Source organism: Oncorhynchus tshawytscha, linkage group LG03 (genome assembly GCF_018296145.1).
Source record: "Oncorhynchus tshawytscha isolate Ot180627B linkage group LG03, Otsh_v2.0, whole genome shotgun sequence".
NCBI classification, from domain to species: domain Eukaryota; kingdom Metazoa; phylum Chordata; class Actinopteri; order Salmoniformes; family Salmonidae; genus Oncorhynchus; species Oncorhynchus tshawytscha.
Window position 1 is genome coordinate 9,201,589 of NC_056431.1, and position 16,029 is coordinate 9,217,617.

The following is a 16,029-nucleotide window of genomic DNA, read 5'->3' on the forward strand; positions in this document are numbered from 1 at the left end:
AAGGAGTCATCATGCCAGGTAGCCCTGAGGCATGGTCCTAGGGCTCAGGTCCTCCGAGAGAGAGAAAGAGAGAATTATAGAGAGCATACTGAAATTCACACAGGACACCAGATAAGACAGGAGAAGTACTCCAGATATAACAAACTGACCCTAGCCCCCCGACACATACACTACTGCAGCATAAATACTGGAGGCTGAGACAGGAGGGGTCAGGAGACACTGTGGCCCCATCCGATGATACCCCAGACAGGGCCAAACAGGAAGGATATAACCCCACCCACTTTGCCAAAGCACAGCCCCCACACCACTATAGGGATATCTTCAACCACCAACTTACCATCCTGAGACAAGGTCGAGTATAGCCCACAACGATCTCCGCCACGGCACAACCCAAGGGGGGGCTCCAACCCAGACAGGAAGATCACGTCAGTGACTCAACCCACTCAAATGATGCACCCCTCCTAGGTAAGGCATGAAAGAGCACCAGTAAGCCAGTGACTCAGCCCCTGTAATAGGGTTAGAGACAGAGAATCCCAGTAGAGAGAGGTGTCATGTCTTTACTATCATTAAATTAAGACTTTTTTTAATCAAAGATTCTCTGTAATTAGTATTACACGATCAAATTGATTGGTCATGTAACTGTAATTAACTAGGAAGTTGGGGCACCAAGGAAAATATTCAGATTACAAAGTTATCATTTCTTAAACTTTTCAGATATTTTATCTGATCAATTAGTCTTCGAATTAATGAATAATTTACTTTACCTCACGTTAGTCTCGTTCCAAACGTCGTAAATTGTTGGTTATCTGCACAAACCCAGTCTTCAATATGAGTCATCCATACATAAATTGTCTTAAATCATTTATTTATTACTAACTAAGTAATTCACAGAAATTCATATAAAAAAAGGTAAATATGGTTACAAGAAATGATAGGGGAATGTGCCCTAGTGGGCTAAACCGGCATCGCGGCTTGTTAGACAAAAGGGGAAGTGGGGGTCAACTGAGATGAGACACTACAAAGTGGATAATTATAACAATTGAAATGCTAATCCTTTGTACATGAACGCTCACTCATTCGGGAACAATTGCAATCAATATATATATTTACGCTCAGTGTGTCGTCGGGATCTTTGTTGAAAAGTTAGTTTCTGTTTTGTCAGAGTTTTGTCCATCTCGCTCTCTCTGTCTTGGTTAGAGGGGATAGTTTAGAGCGACATTCATTCATGTTGTAGAATGTATGTTTCGGTAGTTGTCGTTCTTCACGTTCAATGATATCGAATTCCTTGCTGCAGACTAGTAATTAATATCAAAGACATGTTCTTATTCTGTCGGCATCGGTAGTATAAGAGTTTGACCAGATTCAGCAATGGTCTGCAACCGTTGTACTCCCGTGATTGAGAGAAACATGGTCTACTTGAGATTTTCTCAAAGTTGGATTTTATTTGGAAGTGCAGAAAAGGGGCTGTCCCAGGATGCCTGACCCTAACTGGGCTCATAGGCGGTCCTCTGATTTAGTTCAACTCAAAAGGGAAAAGGAATTTCCTTCATTAAACAGTCCAAAATCACATTCCACAATTTTACAACCAGTATCATACTCATTCATCTTATACAACAATTAGATGTAAACCTCGTATCTGAGGCTATTATATAAACAGCATTATGGTAATGTGGACACACCGTCTCCCATGAGCTTCCCCAAAATGTAACAAACGGATCAGTTCGTAGCTGGATTCTTGACCGATCTTTTATAGCTTGTCCGGAACATGAAATTTGTTCGGACCTCAAGTTCTGTGAGGTGGAAGAAATTCCTTTGTTCTCAGGCAGAGACAGCTAGGGCAGTTCGTTGCTCCAAATAGTAAATAATCAATCAAATTGAAGATGGGATATACTGTGTTCAATACCGGAGGAAAACAAAGTGGAGCGTGCTTTCAGGTCACGCTCCTCTAACAAAGAGTACACTAGACTCGAGCCTCATTCTGAAGTGTTACTTCATTTCTCAAAGGAAAAACCTCAACCAATTTCTAAAGACTGTTGACATCCAGTGGAATCGATAGGAACTGCAGGAAAGTCGATTAGAAATCTGGATTCCCAATGAAAACGCATTGAAAAGAGTGACCTCAAAAAAATAAATACATCTGAACGGTTTGTCCTCGGGGTTTCACCTTCCAAATAAGTTATGTTATACTCACAGACATGATTCAAACAGTTTTAGAAACTTCAAACTCCAAATCTACTAATAATATGCATATCTTAACTTCTGGGTCTGAGTAGCAGGCAGTTTACATTGGACACGCTTTTCATCCAGTCATGAAAATACTGACCCCTGTCCCAAAGAATGTAAATTAATTTCTATAAAAAGGGTGGCTAAACGGCGTTTACTTGCGTTTAGCCTCCACTAGGCCGACACCACTGCCGGTAGCCTACCCTCTCAGTCGAGACAATTTTACACGCATGTTCGAACACACGCAGAACAGGTAGCCTTCCTTCATTATAATTGAATCAAACCATGTTTTACACCCTAGTTCATGAGTTGTCCATAATTCATGAGTTAATGCTTGGAGTTTGAATTAGAATATTGAACTTAAACCCTGTACGAATCATGGATCTTGGAGATCTGGGAAAATGCATTGTAGGTGTAACTATGCCTTCGTAACATTGAATTGTTTCACCATGAAAATAGTTCTGAAGGGCACACTAATCCAAAATAATGTTTGCTCTATGCCATTGCAAAATCGAATGCTTCTAACCGAACATTAACCTCTTCTAACTGAAAGAGTTACCTTGTAGGCCTACTGTCATTAAAGTATAGCCTACTTGTTGGATGGATTTGATGTGCATTGGTGTCTAACTATAGGCTAGTTGTCTAGTGATATTGTCAACCATCATCAGCTGATCCAGGAAACAAAACAATATTGATAGAAAATAATAAAGCTAAATAAATGGTCTACTACTTCTGGCCACAGATGGCACAGAGAACACCAGTACCTACCCGCACCTGAAAAACAAAGCAATGACTGACAGCTGACTGGCAAACGCAAATAATGATAAATCAACGGATAAACCAAATGCATTGGAATAAAGGCTATTTAGCAAGGACGCATGGCAAAGAAATTGTGAAAATTAGGTAATACAAAGGAAAATCTATGCTCAAAGACGCTCAGCATAGGCCAAAATTCAGCACTAATGGGTAGACAGTGCTGTTTCATTTCTAAGCTTTTATTTTCATATTTACCACTGTAAAACATACTTAACACTACATTTCAAATAAATAAGAGAATGGTTAAATTAGCATTTATTAGAGACCCCCTCAAAGTTAGACTTTTTTTAAATTTAGGGGAGATAACGTCTCATTCAGGGGAGCCCCCTCTGGCTCCCCGGTAATTCACACCTTGACTGTAAGCCTACTGCATATGTTTACAGCTACTGTAGAGATCTGAGAATTTTGCTCTACATACGAAGGATTAAGATATCATCAACAACAACCTTTATTGTTATCTCTGATCTGGTTTCCTGTAGGCTGAATAGGCTTGCGACCCATACGAGTGTGATGGTGGAGACATGCAGTCTATGGTAACATTTGAACACAACAGGAATAATGTTGGAGTCAGCTGGCTCAGAGACCCTTGTACTATATATTTACATTTTAACCCAATGTAGCATAGCAGCTGACTGCTTATCTGTGAGGTTTATTGTTTTTATGGATAAAGAATATGGTACATTCTTATTTGTGGTGTGGCTTGTGTTATGGCTTTCACAAGGCTTTTGTTTTTATCTACGGCATGAGTGAATCAGAATGAACCTGATATGAATGGCTATACAGTTATAATAGTTGAGGAGTATATATACAGTATATTATTGTTTTTGTGTTGCCCCATTCAACTGTAATCCACTTATGTGTAACTGACAATCAGGTCAGCATAGTGCTTCTGTTGTCCATTAGAATGTACAAACAGATACAGTATAGAGTAGTTTGTCAAAACAGGCCATATTGATATATACTGTATGTACTTGAGATGGAGAATATTTGAGATGGAGAATACTTGAGATGGAGAATTGTTATCTAAAGTATCTTGAAAATCGTCTCCAGATCAGATTGAATATGAATATGTGTAACTGTTCAACAACAGACATAAAATAACAAATCTGTTCACTGCATTTTAATAGTCTGTAATGTTTGTTTCTGAATCTCCCAAGTGTCACATGAATGTTAGTTAAGCTAGTGAGCAAGCATTTTAGCCAGGTAGCCTAGGATAAAAAATAAAAAATGTAAACATGCAATGTATGACAGTGATTGTTTCATCAACATGAAAGAGGATGGTTTGGCATTTCTCTGCAAGGAGGGTGAGTCAATGTTTTTCACACTCAAACATTCACACAAATCAGAACCATGGACAGCCACATCATATTCTTCCCCAGTGATTTTACCCACACCTGACAGCAATGTCTATAGGTCAGGACTTACTATACACTTGTCTTTACTCTATTTCAATATGTTCATTTTACTTCATTAAAATGAGATTTTACACATTGTCATTTGTTTGAGTTGGAATTTCCCGAACCCCTCCACTTTGCACATGGAAGTCAGGCTTTCCTCTTGACCATATGACTACAGTACCCAGAATATGAATATATCAGATGTGTTACATAGACAGACCATTAGAGGGAGCATGTGGGGTGGTGTGAAAAGAGTAGGCCTACCCACAGCCTTTGGTCTGATTCTCTACTGTTCTCTCTCTCTCTCTTTCTCTCTCACTCCCCAAGAATACATAGAATCATGAAGACACTTCCTGTGTAGGATACTACATGCAACACATAGCCACTGAAAGACAGAAATAGGACACCCATAGGGGTTTTGATAGTGATAGCATCAAAGGGGCAGGCTACACTCAGAAATGCAGTAAAGGTTCTACAGCATTTGTGTTCAGCACATTCTTTGCTTGTGATCTGTTAATTACTCACTAACATTTGACAATTTATCATGTTAATGGTAATATTTAGTTGATGCATTCAGGCACTATAACCGCTATTGTATGTATGAGGTCCTACAGCTAGACCACTTGTTACTTCCTGGACTGAGTCACTGCTCAACTTGATTAGAAAAGCCACACATGACAAGCGAGGGAGGGGCGGTCCATGTTGAAGCAACACTTCTCGCCATACACATGTCTACTGGAAGACCAGTAATTGTTATAAGGTAAAGACAATTGTAATAATTGTGTTAGAGTTTGATATACTTTGTGCAGCACTTTTGCTTGGAACTGTTACTGTATTTAGAATTGGGCTTGACTAATGATCTTTATCAATATTAAGGGATAGATTAGTGAAATGTCTGCCTAGTCACAGCCATAGCCACTCTAGTAATTTAATAGGATCTCTATGTTAAACCCTCAAAGTTCCAGAACATATGAAAATACCAGCCATTGTGGTTGGGGAGAAATCCAAACCAGTCTAATTGGAATGAATGGCAGTAGAGGAATAGGTGATGCATTTCCTGCTTTTTCTTATGCAGGAAAATAAAAGTAACTAATGTGATGTATCACTTGGTGATTTTAGCATGTAAATCTTGATTGGGGCAAACAAACAAAAAAATGGGGGGGCATGCATGCAAAGCCAAGACACAACACATTGATTGCACTATAACGATGACAAAAGGTGCCCACAATCTGTTAAGGCCTACAAAAAGCTGTCCCAACAGCAGTCCCAAAACCTGAACACTGCTAAATCTGGCTGTCAGCGGAGCCTTGTCTAAAAGCGAAACAGTTCGGCTTTGTATTCATGTTACCTGATGAAATTGCTGTACAATATGATCTTTTTGCCATCGACTGCACATTCAGATGTGTCCTCTGCCGTGCCCTGATTGTATTATGTGTGGGATCACATCTCCAGAGACGTGGTTAAGAGTGTTTTGAACACTGTTAACCTTTCTGGTTATAACCTTTTTTTGTCAAGACAGATCTTCTAAATGTGGAGCTGCAATGATTACCAAGGAACACCTTCAGTGCTCTGTTGTTAAACTTTAAAATAATTCTGACTGTTGCTGGGTGTTATTGGCCACCATCAGCACCGGCCTGTACGCTAAATGCCCTAAGCTCTGTCCTGGCCCCTTACACTAAGGCTGAATTTGTCCTGCTAGGTGACTTAAACTGGGATGTGCTTAACCCACCTGCCCAAGTCCTTAAGCAATGTGTCACGCCCTGGTCAAAGTATTTTGTGTTTATCTTTATGTATTTGGTCAGGCCAGGGTGTGGCATGGGGTTTTTGTAATTGTGGTGTGTTTGTCTTGGGGTTTTGGTGGTGGTATTGGGATTGTAGCTTAGTGGGTTGTCTAGCAAGGTCTATGGCTGTCTGGAGTGGTTCTCAATCAGAGGCAGGTGCTTATCGTTGTCTCTGATTGGGAACCATATTTAGGCAGCCATATTCTTTGAGTTTGTCGTGGGTGATTGTCCTTAGTGTCCTATGTGTACTCGTTGTTAGTTTGCACCAGATAGGCTGTTTCGGTTTTGTTTATTGTTTTTTGTAAGTTCGTGTTTCTTTGTTATATTAAACATGGATCGCAATCGACACGCTGCAGTTTGGTCCGACTCTCCTTCATCACCACTAGAAAACCGTTACAGAATCACCCACCACCAACGGACCAAGCGGCGTGTCAACAGGCAGGAGCAGCCGAAAAAGGAGATGCTCACCAAGGATTTCTGGTCATGGGAGGAGATCTTCGACGGGAGAGGACCCTGGGCTAAACCAGGGGAGTGTAGCCGCCCAAAGGAGCAACAGGAGAAGAGGCAACAGAGGCAGCAGCAGCAGGAGCAGCAGCAGCTACAGTGGGAGAGGTTGCACCACCTGGAGATATGGACATGGGAGGAGGAATTGGACGGTAAAGGACCCTGGAATGAGCCTGGAGATTATTGTCGCCCCAAAGCCGAGCTGGAGGCAGCAAAAGCAGAGAGGCGGCATTATGAGGAGCTAGCACGGCAGAGCGGATGGAAGCCCGAGAGTCAGCCCCAAAAATTTCTTGGGGGCTCACAGGGAGTATGGCTATGCCAGGTAGGAGACCTGCGCAAACTCCCTGTGCTTACCGGGGGCTGGAGAGACCGGGCAGGCACCGTGTTATGCTGTGGAGCGCACGGTGTCTCCAGTGCGGGTGCACAGCCCGGTTCGGTATATTCCAGCTCCTCGTATCGGCCGGGCTAGAGTGGGCATCGAGCCAGGTAAGGTTGGGCAGGCTCGGTGCTCAAGAGCTCCAGTGCGCCTGCACGGTCCGGTCTATCCAGTACCACCTCCACACCCCAGCCCTCCGGTAGCAGCTCCCCGCACCAGGCTTCCTGTGCGTGTCCTCGATCCAGTACCACCAGTTCCAGCACCACGCACCAGGCCTTCAGTGTGCCTCGCCTGTTCAGCGCAGCCAGCGCTTTTCTCCTCTCCTGCGCTGCTGGAGTCTCCCGCCTGTTTAGCGCAGCCAGAGCCTTCCTCCTCTACAGCGCTGCCGGAGCCTCCCGCCTGTTCAGCGCAGCCAGAGCCTTTCTCCTCTACAGCGCTGCCGGAGCCTCCCGCCTGTTCAGCGCAGCCAGAGCCTTTCTCCTCTCCTGCGCTGCCGGAGTCTCCCGCCTGTTTAGCGCAGCCAGAGCCTTTCTCCTCTCCTGCGCTGCCGGAGTCTCACGCCTATCTAGCGCTGTTAGAGCTTTCCTCATCTCCAGCGCTGCCGGAGTCTCCCGCCTGTTTAGCGCAGCCAGAGCCTTCCTCCGACACAGCGCTGCAGGAGTCTCCCGCCTGTTCAGCGCAGCCAGAGCTGCCAGTCTGCATGAAGCAGCCAGAGCTGTCAGTCTGCATGGAGCAGTCAGAGCTGTCAGTCTGCATGGAGCAGCCAGAGCTGTCAGTCTACATGAAGCAGCCCGAGCTGCCAGTCTGCATGAAGCAGCCAGTCTACATGGAGCAGCCAGAGCTGTCAGTCCGCATGGAGCAGCCAGAGCTGTCAGTCCGCATGGAGCAGCCAGAGCTGTCAGTCTGCATGGAGCAGCCAGAGCTGTCAGTCCGCATGGAGCAGCCAGAGCTGTCAGTCTACATGAAGCAGCCCGAGCTGCCAGTCTGCATGAAGCAGCCAGTCTACATAGAGCAGCCAGAGCTGCCAGTCTGCATGAAGCAGCCAGAGCTGTCAGTCTGCATGGAGCAGTCAGAGCTGTCAGTCTGCATGGAGGAGCCAGAGCTGTCAGTCTACATGAAGCAGCCCGAGCTGCCAGTCTGCATGAAGCAGTCAGTCTACATGGAGCAGCCAGAGCTGTCAGTCCGCATGGAGCAGCCAGAGCTGTCAGTCTACATGAAGCAGCCCGAGCTGCCAGTCTGCATGAAGCAGCCAGTCTATGGAGCAGCCAGAGCTGTCAGTCTGCATGAAGCAGCCAGAGCTGTCAGTCTGCATAGAGCAGCCAGTCTGCATGGAGCAGCCAGTCTGCACGGAGCTGTCAGTCTGCACGGAGCTGTCAGTCTGCACGGAGCTGTCAGTCTGTAAGGAGCTGCCAGTCTGCAAGGAGCTGCCAGTCAGCACGGAGCCGCCAGAGCGGTCAGTCTGTAAGAAGCCGCCAGAGCTGTCAGCCTATATGGAGCAGCTAGTGCCGCCAGTCTGCCCAGCGCCGCCAGTGCCCCCAGTCTGCCCAGCATCGCCAGTCTGCCCAGCGCCATCAGTCTGCCCAGCATCGCCAGTCTGCCCAGCATCGCCAGTCTGCCCAGCACCGCCAGTCTGCCCAGCGTCGTCAGTCTGCCCAGCGTCGTCAGTCTGCCCAGCACCGCCAGTCTGCCCAGCACCGCCAGTCTGCCCGGCGTCGCCAGTCTGCCCGGCGCCGCCGCTGCCCAGCATCGCCAGTCTGCCCAGCATCGCCAGTCTGCCCAGCATCGCCAGTCGGCCCAGCACCGCCAGTCTGCCCAGCGCCGCCAGATCTGCCAGTCAGCCAGACTCTTCCAGATCTGCCAGTCAGCCAGACTCTTCCAGATCTGCCAGTCAGCCAGACTCTTCCAGATCTGCCAGTCAACCAGACTCTTCCAGATCTGCCAGTCAACCAGACTCTTCCAGATCTGCCAGTCAACCAACTCTTCCAGATCTGCCAGTCAACCAGACTCTTCCAGATCTGCCAGTCAACCAGACTCTTCCAGATCTGCCAGTCAACCAGACTCTTCCAGATCTGCCAGTCAACCAGACTCTTCCAGATCTGCCAGTCAACCAGACTCTTCCAGATCTGCCAGTCAGCCAGGATCTGCCAGTCAGCCAGGATCTGCTGAAACCAACAGCCAGCCAGGAGCTGGTAGATCTATCTACCTGCCTGAGCTTCCTCTCACTCCTGAGCTTCCTCTCACTCCTGAGCTTCCTCTCACTCCTGAGCTTCCTCTCACTCCTGAGCTTTCTCTCACTCCTGAGCTTTCTCTCACTCCTGAGCTTTCTCTCACTCCTGAGCTTTCTCTCACTCCTGAGCTTTCCTGAGCTTTCACTCCTGAGCTTTCTCTCACTCCCGAGCTTCCCCTCAGTCCCGAGCTGCCTCGGTCCCGAGCTGTCCTTCAGTCCCGATCTGCTCCTCAGTCCAGTGGGGTTCTGGGTGAGGACTACTAGGCCATGGTCGGCGGCGAGGGTGGACTATCCAGGGACGAAGGGAGAGGGGACTAAGACATTAAAGGAGTGGGGTCCACGTCCCCGCGCCGGAGCCGCCACCATGGACAGACGCCCACCCGGACCCTCCCTATTGTTTTGAGGTGCGTTCGGGAGTCCGCACCTTAGGGGGGTTCTGTCACGCCCTGGTCAAAGTATTTTGTGTTTATCTTTATGTATTTGGTCAGGCCAGGGTGTGGCATGGGGTTTTTGTAATTGTGGTGTGTTTGTCTTGGGGTTTTGGTGGTGGTATTGGGATTGTAGCTTAGTGGGTTGTCTAGCAAGGTCTATGGCTGTCTGGAGTGGTTCTCAATCAGAGGCAGGTGCTTATCGTTGTCTCTGATTGGGAACCATATTTAGGCAGCCATATTCTTTGAGTTTGTCGTGGGTGATTGTCCTTAGTGTCCTATGTGTACTCGTTGTTAGTTTGCACCAGATAGGCTGTTTCGGTTTTGTTTATTGTTTTTTGTAAGTTCGTGTTTCTTTGTTATATTAAACATGGATCGCAATCGACACGCTGCAGTTTGGTCCGACTCTCCTTCATCACCACTAGAAAACCGTTACACAATGGGACTCCTTAAATCTTTCTCAGATTACTACCAATCCCAGAAGATGACTCCAAACACCCAGAAAAGGCTACTCTCCTTGATGTTATCCTTACAAATAATCCTTATAGGTATCAGTCTGCTGCTTTTCTGTGATGACCTTAGTTATCACTGTTTTACAGCCTGTGTTTGTAATGGCTGCTCAGTGAAACGACTTGTCCTGATTTGTCATAGACGCTTGCTAAAAGTCTTCAATGAGCAAACTTTCCTTCATGACCTGGCCTCTGTAAATTGGTATAGAATCAGCTTGATCCCCTCTGTCAAAGACGCTTTGACCTTCTTGTTTACTTTCAGTGGTATAGTTAACAAATACATGCCCATAAAGAAAATAAGAATTAAAAACAGGTTCAACCCCTGGTTCGACTATGATCTGGCAGTTTACTCCAGCTCAATAATTGCATTTGGCAAATCGCTCAGCACATGCATAATCAGGCTGACTGGCTATCATTCAGGCAAATTAGAAGTAAGTGCATTCAGGCTATCCGGAAGGCCATTTTTAGTTACTTTAATGTGCTGTTCTCTCTCTGTGGGTCTAATCCCAATAAATTCTGGAAAATGATTAAAGACCTGGAGAATAAACCCTCCTCACAGCTGCCCATGTCCCTTAAGTTTGATGATGTGGCTGTTACTGACAAGGAGCACATGCTTGAACTCTTTAGTCACCTTCATTAAATTCCTATTTGACTCTGCCATGCCTCCTTGCCCATCAAACATTTCCTCCCACCCCTTCTAATGCGACTATCCCCGATGCTCCTCCCTCTTTTTCCCTTGCCCCGCTACAAAGTTTCTCTCTGCAGGTGGTCACTGTGTCCGAGGATCTAAAGGGGCACCTTAAACTTGACCCCCCCCCCCAAAAAAGGTTGTTCAGATAGTTTAGAGCCTTTCTTCTTTAACTTCTCTAGGGTAGGGGGCAGACTCAACAGCCTTGGTTTCTCAAATGACTGCCTCGCCTGGTACACCAACTACTTCTCAGACAGAGTTCAGTGTGTCAAATCGGAGGGCCTGTTGTTCAGACCTCTGGCAGTCTCTATGGGGGTACCACAGGGTTCATATTCTCTGGCCGACTCTTTTCTCTGTATATATCAACGATGTCGCTCTTGCTGCGGGTGATTCCCTGATCCACCTCTATGCAGACAACACCATTTTGTATACAGCTGGCCCTTCTTTGGACACTGTGCTAACTAACCTCCAGATGAGCTTCAATGCCATACAACACTCCTACCGTGGCCTCCAACTGCTCTTAAACGCTAGTAAAACCAAATGCATGCTTTTCAAACGCTCGCTGCCCGCACCTGCCCGCCCGACTAGCATCACTACCCTGGACAGTTCAGACCTAGAATATGTGGACAACTACACATATCTAGGTGTCTGGCTAGACTGTAAACTCTCCTTCCAGACTCATTAACTTATTTGGGATAGGGGGTGGTATTTTAACGTCCGGATGAAGAGCGTGCCCAAAGTAAACTGTCTGTTACTCAGGCCCAGAAGCTAGGATATGCATATAATTGGTAGATATGAATAGAATACGCTCTGAAATTTCTAAAACTGTTAGAATATTGTCTGAGTATAACAGAACTGAAATGGCAGGTGAAACCCCGAGGACAAACCATCCCCACAAAAAACATTTTTTATCCTACCACTGATTTCAATGGCTGGCACTTTTATAATAGGGTGAAATCGTGCCCACTTTCAATTCCTAGGGCTTCCACTAGCTGTCAAGTCATTAGAAAGAGTTTCAGGCTGGTTTTTGGATAAATGAGCCAGAAATTGAAGTTTTTCTAGGTGGCTCCCATTTTGGCTGTAGTGTTTCCAAGCGCGTGAATGAGAATGCGTTCTTTGGTATTTTTCTCCGGTAAAGACTAAAATTGTATAATTTATTTGCATATTAGGGTACTTCTATTTCGCAACAAAGCCTCCTTCACTCAGGCCGCCAAACTTACCCGAGTAAAACTGACTATCCTACTGATCCTCAACTTCGGCGATGTCATCTACAAAATAGCTTCCAATACTCTACTCAGCAAACTGGATGCAATCTATCACAGTGCCATCTGTTTTGTTACCAAAGCCCCTTATACCACCCACCACTGCAACCTGTATGCTCTAGTCGGCTGGCCATCGCTACATATTTGTCACCAGACACACTGGCTCCAGGTAATCTATAAGTCTATGCTAGGTAAAGCTCTACCTTATCTCAGCTCACTGGTCACGATAACAACACCCACCCGTTGCACGTGCTCCAGCAGGTATATCTCACTGGTCATCCCCATAGCCAACACCTCCTTTGGCTGCCTTTCCTTCCAGTTCTCTGCTGCCAGTGACTGGAACGAATTGCAAAAATCGCTGAAGCTGGAGACTTATTACCCTCTAACTTTAAACATCAGCTATCTGAGCAGCTAACCGATTGCTGCAGCTCTACATAGTCCATCTGTAAGTAGCCCACCCAATATTACTACCTCATCCCCATATTGTTTTTATTTACTTTTCTGCTCTTTTGCACACCAGTACCTCTACTTGCACATCATCTGCTCATTTATCACTAGTGTTAATCTGCTAAATTGTAATTACTTCGCTTCTATGGCCTATTTATTGCTCACGCCATTTGCACACACTGTATATAGACTGCCCTCTGGAGAACCTTGCAGTTGAGGACAGTGCAATTGCCCTACCAGGCAGTGATACAGCATGACAGGATGCTCTCGATTGTGCATCTGTAAAAGTTTGAGTGTTTTAGGTGACAAGCCAAATTTCTTCAGCCTCCTGAAACGCCTTCTTCACCATGCTGTCTGTGTGGGTGGACCATTTCAGTTTGTTCGTGATGTGTACGCCGAGGAACTTAAAACGTTCCACCTTCTCCACTACTGTCCCGTTGATGTGGATGTGGGGGTGCTCCCTCTGCTGTTTCCTCTCCCGTACTCCCTGTTCACCCATGACTGCGTGGCCATGCACGCCTCCAACTCAATCATCAAGTTTGCAGACGACGCTACACTGGTAGGCTTTATTACCAACAATGACGAGACGGCCTACAGGGAGGAGGTGAGGGCCCTCGGAGTGTGGTGTTAGGAAAATAACCTCACACTCAATGGCATGGGCAAGTCCAGGAAAGTTCAGACAAAGTCCAAAAAGTTATATAACAGTGAGTAGAAACATGTCAAACGGTGTATAGAATCAATCTTTAGGATGTTTAAACATAAATCTTCAATAATGTTTCAACCGGAGAATTAATTTGTCTTTAGAAAGGAAAAGGAACGCAGCTAACTCTCATGGGCGCACGCGAGACTGTGCTCATGGCACTCTGTCAGACACCTGGTTGAAACAGCTCTCATTCTCTCCCCCTTCACAGTAGAAGCCTGAAGCAAGGTTCTAAATACTTTTGACATCTAGTGGAAGCCTTAGGAAGTGCAGTAGGACTAAATAGACACTGTATATTGGATAGGCAAAGACTTGAAAACCTACAAACCTCAGATTTCTCACTTCCTGGTTGGATTTTTTCTCAGGTTTTTGCCTGCCATATGAGTTCTGTTATATTCACAGACATCATTCAAACAGTTTTAGAAACTTCAGTGTTTTCTATCCAAATCTACTAATAATATGCATGTATTAGCTTCTGGGCCTGAGTAGCAGGCAGTTTACTCTGGGCACCTTATTCATCCAAGCTACTAAATATTGCCCCCAGCAATAAGAAGTTAACCATGTGTGATTGTTAAAAGATTCACCAATCTACTCAAACCTTATATCCCTCTGTGATAGAGGTACTGATCTGGTCTCAAACCTTAGCCCTCTCGTTATCGAGGTAAGCTGGTCTGAAGTGGGAAAACCCAGGTGGGGGTTTTATTCGGAACATAGAAAAGGGCTGTCCCATGACGCCGGGTCCTGCCTGTGCTCAGGGGGCGGTCATCTGATTTAGTTAAACTCCAAAGGGAATTGGAGTTTCCTTCATTTATACTGTAATTTTGCTTCACATTAGTGATGCTGTAATATAGTTTAAAGTATGATTTTCCTTACTGTAAAACATATTACAGCACCCCTGCTGTAAAGCAATATTACAGTATTAAACTGGCAACTGTGGTGCCAGTATAATGCTATACATTTACAAGGAAAAGTTTTACAGTGTAGACTTTCAGTGAAATTATCAGGTTTTAAGGTAAGACCCAGATGTGGACAATGTCGGAGTAACAACAGTTTATTAATCCAACAGGGGCAGGCAAAAGACAGGTCAAGGGCAGGCAAGGGTCAGGGTTGGGCATGGAAACAGGAGACAAAGGGCTGTGAGTCATGGGTTTGATTCTGGCCACATGAAAGGTGGGATGTATACGAAGGGTACCAGGCAAAAGAAGATGAACATCAGAGGGGCTAATGAGTTTGGAGATGGGAAAAGGAAAGGGTCAATAAACCGGGGGGAGAGTTTGCGGGATTCCACCTGGAATGGCAGATCCTGGATGAGCAGCAATACCTTCTGCCCTAGCCGATACCAGAGAGCTGGAGTCCGGTGCGATCTGCTTGTCATCGATACCTGGAGGTGGACTTGTGGAGGGCCAACCGGGCTCTCCTCCAGGTACAACGACAGTGACGGACAAACATGTGGGCAGAAGGTATGCCAAGGTATGAAACCAGGAGGACAGGCTGGCCGGCGACCCAATGAGGGTACAGAACACCTTCCAGAACTGGGATGAGAACTGAGGACCCCGGTCGGAGACCATGTCTACTGGTAGTCCATGAATCCGGAAGACGTGCTGCACCATGAGCTGGGCCGTCTCCTTGGCAGAGGGTAGTTTGGGGAGAGGAATGAAGGGGGCCGCTTTGGAAAACCGATCCACCACGGTCAGGACGGTGGTGTTGCCATCAGATGGGGGAAGACCCGTGACAAAGTCCAGGGAGATGTGAGACCAGGGACGGTGAGGGACAGGCAGAAGTTGGAGAGGACTAGCAGGAGCTTGCCGAGGAGTCTTGTTCTGTGCACACAGAGTGCAAGCGGCGACGAATGCGGTCACAGCAGGGACCATGGTAGGCCACCAAAAGCATTGTTGTACAAAAGCCAGGGTCTGACGATTATCAGGGCCTACCCCCCGAGGTTTGGCTGGAAACACTGCGCCTCCCAGACCTGCTTCCCTATTCCCCGCTGAATGCTGTCACCAGGCATGAAGTGGGAAGGATGGCCTCGGGTTCCGGTGTAGTATTCGTGGGGCTGTAGCGGCGTGACAGCGCATCTGGTTTGACGTTCTTGATTCCTGGCCGGTACGAAAGAGAGAACTAGAACCGTGTGAACAGCAGGGCACATTTAGCTTGCCTGGAGTTGAGGCATTTGGCGGTGCGGAGACACTCCAGGTTCTTGTGGTAGGTCCACACGATGAATGGATGTTCCGCCCCATCCAGCCAGTGCCTCCATTCCTCCAATGCCATCTTCACCCCCAGAAGCTCAGGATTCCCCACATCATAATTATTTTTTGAGGTGTTGAGGCGATGAGAGAAGAAGGGGCAGGGATGCAGCTTGAGGTCCAGGGCAGAATGCTGGGACAGGACAGCCCCCACTCCGAAGTATCGGCCTCCACCATGAACTGTTGGAAAGGGTGAGGATGAACAAAGATGGGAGCTGTGGTAAAGCGATGTTTGACCTCCCGGGACTCCCGGCCGGCAGCTGGAGACCATGTGAATGGAACCTTGGGCGAGGTGAGTGCTGACAGGGGGGAAGCCAGGGTGCTGTAACCCCGGATAAATTGGCGGTAGAAGTTGACGAACCCCAGGAAACTTTGCAGTTGCACCCTGGATGTAGGCTGGGGCCAATCCACCACCACTGTCACATTCC

General features: G+C 46.7%; 1 protein-coding gene across 3 annotated transcripts in view; it reads left to right on the forward strand.

The window, feature by feature from the left end:
• LOC112226848 (sialoadhesin-like) overlaps window positions 1-16,029 on the forward strand; it is a 66,343-nt gene that overhangs the window by 36,030 nt on the left and 14,284 nt on the right. The window contains exon 1 of one of the 3 annotated variants that reach the window (XM_024391473.2): window positions 4,917-5,196. The exons of 1 other annotated variant lie outside the window; for it this stretch is intronic. The gene's annotated coding sequence lies outside the window, so the exon portion shown is untranslated. Of the gene's footprint in view, window positions 1-4,916; window positions 5,197-16,029 lie in introns of those variants that run through there. One more of the 3 variants, XM_024391481.2, reaches the window with a different exon arrangement.